Genomic DNA, 8210 nt, shown 5'->3' on the forward strand with positions numbered 1-8210 from the left:
AAATCTTTTAGTGAGTTTTCCACTAACGCAGTGAAACTCTCAATGTTTGAACATTGTATATGGAGTTCGATGCATCCTCTCTCGACATTATTCAGATGCAAATTTTCTACAAAATACCAAAATCATTTAAAAGCTTAAAACGCAGAACAACCACGTTATTTCATCATTTTTAAATATCACATCTTAAATTTAAGTCAACTGTTTAAAATAATTAAAAACGTTTTCAGAGAAACTAGATGTGTCGCCTGTCAGGAATGATCATGTCCTTGACCTCTGACTTATTGACCCTAAAATCAATATGGGTGTTCTCCTGAACATGACGAATGTGTATGCAAAATTTAAAAACAATACAGCAAATCGTTGAAAAACTAATGATCGGAAAATATCATAAATTTTCTAGTAAAGAAAGTCAGTATGATTTTGACCTTTGACCTATTGAAAGAACTATTTGAATACTCCAATGTATTTAAAGTATCCAATGAAGATAGCTCGAAGCAAACAGAGACACGGGATTGGTTATGATTAAACTGAGTATTTTTTGTCTTTGACGATCAAAGGAATTTCCAATCAAGTGCTTAAGGTGTGTTGACTTTAATCAATAACAAATCATTTTGATGTTTTACTATAGTTTAGGTTAATCATACATGATTTCACGCTAGAAAAAAAAAGTTTTTGAAATGAGATAAAGAGTTAAGAGTGTATTCATATATTATTCTAAATAGATCTTACTGAGATCAAGTCATACCCGTTGCATTTCAATTCGTTATTTTGGTTTTACTTTTGGCTTCCTATCAATCGAACTAGTTTCATTCAACATGTATTGATAGACTTTCAGTTTAAACAGTTCTTGAGAATAGCTGAAAAATTCAAGGATTTGTTAGACTTTAAAGATTATAAAATTGGGTGGAGAAAGTCAAATTCTAAAACGTTTAAATTTAGTTTTGCGTAACAATATTTTGTAAAAGTAAAAATCCATTTCTTGTGTATGTTATTTGTTAATTTTGAATTGTACCAATGCAGTTTAATATCATATTAAATACTTTCTGAATAGGTCATATACTTTACATATTCTGGTAAAAGTTAGGCGTATAGGCCTTTTGGGGTCTCCATATTTAGAAAAAAATTACGACCCTTTCGCTTTTTCCGTTTTGTTTATCTTAAAAAAGAGAACAAAACACTTACCTAAAATGAGAGTTTCAATAATTTTTTTCACTTCTCTATCCACATCATCTACACTTGTACTCTTTGCTCCTTGGAAGGCTGTAGCTAGGCGCTTTGACACATCAAGGCTTTGATGCGGAGTTTTTGCTTTAGGTTGCAAAACTATTTTAGCAAATGAAACAGATAAGAAATTATGTTTACTACTACTGCTACTGCTACTGCTGCTACTACTAATACTGCTACTGCTACTGTTACTTCTACTACTGTTATTGCTACTGCTACTGCTACTTCTACTACTACTACTACTACTACTACTACTACTACTACTACTACTACTACTACTACTACTACTACTACTATACTACTTTTACTACTACTACTACACTACTAATACCGCTAATACCATTACTACCGCTACTACTGATACTGCCGATACTACCGCTTCCACCGTTACATCCGCGACTACTGATACTGCCGATATTACCAGTAATACTGATACTACCGCTAGTCTACTGCAGCTACTTATGCTATTATCGCTTGTCCGGCTACCATAATCACCACAACCACCTCTTCCATTACAACTTCCACTACCACGAGAACTACCACTTCCCCTAATATTATCGTTACTCCTTCTAACTCTTGATATTTTCTGATATATGTTGCTCGCATCTTGTAAAGACTATTTCTTTACCTGGGAGCTTTAGACTTGCTTCTTCTGTGGGAGGAACCACTTTTGTTGTATTCCGCACACTCACGATTCGATCCGTAATCGTTCTCAGTTCTGTAATATAAAATACAAGAGCGCCGCAAAGCGGACGTAAATGCTCGTTTCTTTCTTACAAGGAACATTACTCGACAAATATTTACAAAGACTTGTATTCCTTGCTTACTATGATTGTATTGTGATTGTATTGTCTCTGGCAACAAGTAAATTAAGTGCCATTTACATATCTTGAAAGGTAAGGCATTATGCTGATGTCACATTATAATCGTATTATTGCGCAATGTTAAATTGACGTCATAAAACTAATAGTGTTATCATTGAAATTAAATGTATAATGTGTCTTTTAAGTGATTTAACCCGTAATGTATAAAGGAAAAGGGTAATAGTATTACGTTTTGATCGGGAACGTATATTTCGACTCCTGTTGATTTTTGTAGATTGTGATTTCACTCGGCTTAAACCTCGTGAAATCCGAACCTGATAAAAACCCTCCCGAATCAAAACGCAGTATTTATTACCCAATTGTAACGGTGTTATGTCGCTGACGTTTCACTTGACTTAATGTATTAGTGTATATTTTCCGATTGTGCGTGTCTATGATTTACTGTATTCTCCGGTAAGGATTGTGTACAGTTTTTCCACCTGATAGTCTCTGTTGGAATTTCATCTGCAATAGCGGCATATGCAGGCGTTAGCTCAGTTGAAATTTAGTCAAAATTAGTCAGAAATGCCAAAACTGAACAACTCATAACATGTTCAATCAATATGATTTCACACTGCGTGACTCAGTGCGTAACGAAACTTGAAGTTCCTAAACAGTCTTTAGCTGCCTATACGCGAGTACGCGGCTGAATCCCATGCTTCTAACAAATATTTTAAAAAGAAATCAGCCAAAGTTGCAGTATGCGTACTTGACTACATAATCTCAAAACTGTCCATTTTCTACTTCTAATTAAAGCAGCTCAGAACGCCCAGAATGCACCAGATTGTGTTTTCGAACTTTTCCGAGGGAGCACAATAATGAATCCACATGATAGAGCGCTATCTACACCCCTGGTCTTATATAACGGAAATGCCAATCCGATATGATAGTTGTTTCTAATTACTTACCCATCGGAACCTCTCTCAATCTTTCCCTTTGGTCTTTCTCATCCGTATGCCACTCAGCAAGTTGTGTAAATAACCTTCGTTGTTCGGATTCGGTTATAGGTGCCAAAAGGTCTTCATCTATCTCAACGTTTATTTGATCGATGGCTCTCTGAACATCTTCCACAGAATAATGAGCAAGACAGCTGAATATTCTTTTCATGCAGGAAACCATTTGTTTAAGTTCATTGTCGCTCATAACCCCTTTTCTAATACAAAGGTCATCCCGTATTCTTCTTATCTCATTGATGCTGCGTGAAACATTTTCTGGAAAATCGGCACAAAGTTCAGTTAGCACAAAACAAAGCATGTGCATGTTCCATTCTGCAAGGTGTGTCCGCTGGCTAAACCCAGGAAAGAATATCCTAGTGTTTCTCTTCCCCATAGACGTTGAAGTAAGTCTGGAAATGTGTCTGTGAAGAAAGTGATCAATAATCCAGTCGTCCGGCGATAACACAGTTTTAGGTCTTTGTTGAAATACATATCTCTCCAATAAACGGCAAAATATAATGTTTCCTTTCCTGACAAGTATGTATCCTAATTGTCTTATAAAAGTTAGTTACGTCTGACATAATTTGTTAAACCGATTTATGTTATTTACACAGACTTTTAAACAAACCAATGAAATAAATAGATCATAGTTACTAAAAAATCAAAGTATTATTTTTAATCAAAATTAAAATCACCAAAGAATGTCGATCATAAAGTGTTTCAGTTGGCGGCTAAAAAATATATATCTTGATCATTTCAATAAAACTGTTGACTTATAGGTATGACGTTAAAGCACTCGATTGATTATGCCACATCAGATGAGATTCTTTTTATAGAGGTTGCAGAACACTGCCTATACAAACATATGCTATTGAGTATGCCTTTGTTCATTTTGGTTAAAAATACATACTTATGTAAAACAGACATTTATTAATTTTTGAAAATCACAAATAAAGAATATATAACAATAGCATAAGTTTGAACTTCATTGTTTAAACATTATACTAGTATATTATGAGTAATAAGGTTTTTTGGGTTTTTTTTTTAAATCTGTATGTACATTGCATTTTTTTCTAATCAAAAAGGCACGTTCTAGAAATTTAACCAGTATACGTGGATTATTTGACATTTAAGTCTTTAATAAGCATTCAAGTCATTGACCTGGTTGAAAATATCACTATAGTGTTTATTTCTCAAATTATCAATATGCAGAGATATATTTAATAACACTTTACATTGTCAGTTAACTCATCATTGTTTTATTCTTGTCATATCCGTTCGATTTGTTGTCGTCTGAATTATCGTCATCTTCAGGATTGCAGAACCTGTAGACTAAGTAAATGATACATCCGATAGCGATCAAAGATCCGAGGCAAATCAAGACGATGCCCCATACTGGTACTCCTTCAGGGGAAGCGGAGTTAGCCCCGAGGTCCAACAGTGATCCCCCAAGCGAGCTACCTTCCATGGCAGCGTCGGCGGCTTGAGAACTTAACGAAAACAAAGCAATGTTTAAGATAGTATATGCATTAATGATATTTTCTCAACGCCTCCTTTAAAGTTATGCTCGTACGATCGCTTATATATATGTAGTATCCTGTTTATAGAATAAGAGATCTCATTTACATTAATAATAAGTGTTAAACTGTTAGATCAAATTTTAACTTTATTTCGTAACATCGTTTTGTTTAATAGTTTCGCCATTATTATTATATGTATATCGCTAGATATGTTCAGCAAATCTGTCTAATTAGGGACAATTTTAAGATATAAGCCATAAAATCTTACGGAGGACGCTTTTTGCCTTCGCATCGTTCCTAAGAGGAAGAAAAGAGGAGTCAGTAAAAGAGTCGGTGTAAATAGTTAATCAATTTATTTGATTAATTATTAATATTTTGTATAAAAATATTTTAACTAGTAATGGTGAATCTCATAGACAAAATTTATTGGAAAAACTTTACTCCAAGCATATCTTTACATCAATACAAACATATGAATGTTTATTTGAACTAGGGCTAACTGATCTTTAAGGAAATTCTAAAATGCTTAAAAATCATTCTGAAGCGCAGACAACTAACACTCTTATCAATATTTACTTAATTTTCAATGAGTATAAAGCGTGATCCAGAAAGGTTTTTTTGAATCGAAGGATAATTGGATTAAAGGCTTGTTATTTTATTCTATGAATTTCGTATTAAACATCCTTGTACAAATGACATTAACTTTATTTTATATAAAACACACAACTTATCACAAATAAAGGTCATGCATGTATGATTACGTATTCAACTATGAGTGTCTTATTTGAGTGAGTGACAGAAAATAATGAAGTCGAAATATGTACGGCACAACAATGTTTACTACGTTTCGTATAATTCTCACTTATGTTAAACGTTCTGTTTAAAAGTGTTATTAAAAAACGATACCTACTATAAATATGTGAAATGATGACATTTGTAAAAGTTTTCATTGAAATTTAGTGCTTTTAACATCAACAAACCACAACCCCCGAATGCAAACTGAACAGCAGGAAACAGGACGCAATGAAGTTATCTCGTTGTGCTGTGCTAAAGTTGCAAACAAGCTACTTTTACGAATAGTGCATGATATATTTAAGTCCGCAATGGTTATTTTGATGAGACATATATTACACAAACCTAAAGGAAACTTTCCAACGCAAATATTGACATAAATAAATAAAAAGTTGCACATAAATGTTCTGAAAATCCGAGTCACTAATAAGTCACCAACAAAATAAGCTTATTGTGTATATATAAGTTGGACCTTAAGTATTATAATATAAACATAACATTTGAAAAAATAACAAAACACGATAAAAAGAAAACAACATAATATTATACTAGAAACTCACTGTGAAGACTTAACACTACAAGGCAGTAACCAATTAAAGTATGGGTCAACATCATACTCATGGATGTATTCTTTTGAAAGTCCACTATTGAATGAAAACAAGACGTTAAGAGAGGCGATCCCCCGCGATTTCAGTTAGGCCATGCGGAGTTTATTTTAAATTCAGTATATGAATATTATCTCATTTAAGAAATGGAACATGACTTTTTTTCTGGCGTGAAATCATGTATAACATAATATATATATCATATATCAACATAACCAATCCTGTGTCTCTGTCGGTAGGTATTTTTGTTTTTAAACCATATAAACAAAAACGAAAACTGTTTGTTTAAATCAAAATAAAGCAAATGAAACTGCATGCATAAACTTTAACAATAATTAAAATAGTTTAAAAGTATATATTGAACATAAACATGTTCATACATGTATGAACATAATACCGTCGATGGATCTGTTTAAGTACAACAAAATGACATTGTTTTTTATTAATTATTCTGCCAATCAACATTCTGGGCTTATGTGAAATACACGTACGAAGGACATTGAAAAATTTGATTTGATTTCGGCATGTATGTTAAGTAGGCTTATTTATCGTGTCACTCGCATACAAATCAGTCTAATATCGATGGGCCGAGACATTATTTTGTTTTTAATACAGAATACCACGTTATGTTTATCTACAGTCAGTTGGTCATCTGTCACGAAACGAACTTCTTTTCTATTCTGAAATGTCAGAGGAAAAGCTCAAATAATGCTTCAGAATGCTTAAAGAATGGGCAACATTCAATGAAATTCATTAAATTCCATTAATTTTGACCTGTGCTTGTAGTCTGTGACTTGCGGAATAAGTTTTGTAACATGATAAGATAGTTTTTGGTAACTAATCCGAGTTTATTCACATTCAAAAACGTTTATGTTTAGAATTTAAACTGATGTAATAACTATTAAAATGAAAATACTTTGACTTTAAACGTTTTGAATGAAATTTAACAGCATTAAGAACGATATGTGGGGCTCATTTAAATACTGGTACCTTGCGTGCCGATGTCAACATGGGAATAAACAGTCGTCCACATTTTTAAAATGTTCTTGATAATTTCAAGGTAATTTGTCGTGTTTAATTAACAAAGTAACAGAATGAATATAAAATTAGGTTAGTGCCGTGGATGAAGAAATTTCCACGGCACTTACCTAGTATTATTTTTATCATATAAACTGTTGCAAACCCGATACACAATTAGGCTTGTCCGTTACGATTCGAAAATCGATCATGAAATTTGTTCAACTATCCAACACAATTTAGTTGTCCTAAATTAATTCAAAGCATCATTGAGATAAAGTTTCGTGGACCGTTTGAAGGTGCAATAAGAATCTTTACAGAGATTTTGCTGAATGTGGTTTGAATGTACTGTTTGCTAATTGTTGAGTCTCTTATTCAATGTCCTTTTGACCTTAAACTTACACGTTTTAAACAGGGTAGTTGCTATTGTTTGGTTAGTAAAAAGGTCCCTGTAGGTTAATCTGTATTTTGTTTTAAACCGAGACGGGATACTGTTTCAATAAAGAAACTAAGTAATTACTTCAATAATCTTAAATCTAAAGATGCATAACAACTTACAACAAGAATTTGCTTTTCCATTTTCTACAATATGTTTTTAACTTTGATATTGGCTAATGTTTAGAGTGTTTTTTTTAAATTGATATAAAAATATGATCCGAAGATAATTTAACTTCACGCAAAGGATCTGTTTTGAAATAGGCCATTGACATATATCATATATAACACTTTTGGTATGGCCTAAAACATCGGTAATCGGATCAATCATTTAAAAAAGCTCACTGGTAGTGATAACAATTGGCATGTTCTGAAACCTGGTCTGGCCTGGCCTTGCCCGGCCTGCTCACTCAGCATTTTGTGTCGAGCCAGGCCGCTCAAGGCAAGGCCAGATATTATACATATTGAGAGTTCAAGCTCTGAAAATATTCGAGCACAATGATAGACCTTTATTCAGAAATTAAACTTCATTTTAAAAAATAAATATTTGTTTCTGAGTTTTATTTGGATAAAAAGGTAGTTAAATTAAATGCAAATTTAATTAATTTACTTGTCAATGAGCAAAAATCAGATTTTCAATTGAACCATGCCTGTAGTTTTGAACAGCTTGATGTTCAACTATATGTATTGTTACTGGAATTTCCACATCTTAGATATGACAAAATATCATCACAAATAAAACATATATTTGAACAGCTTGATGTTCAACTATATGTTTTGTTACTGGAATTTCTACATCTTAGATATGACAAAATATCA

The sequence above is a fragment of the Mya arenaria genome, chromosome 15, assembly GCF_026914265.1.
Source record: "Mya arenaria isolate MELC-2E11 chromosome 15, ASM2691426v1".
In the NCBI taxonomy this organism is placed as follows: domain Eukaryota; kingdom Metazoa; phylum Mollusca; class Bivalvia; order Myida; family Myidae; genus Mya; species Mya arenaria.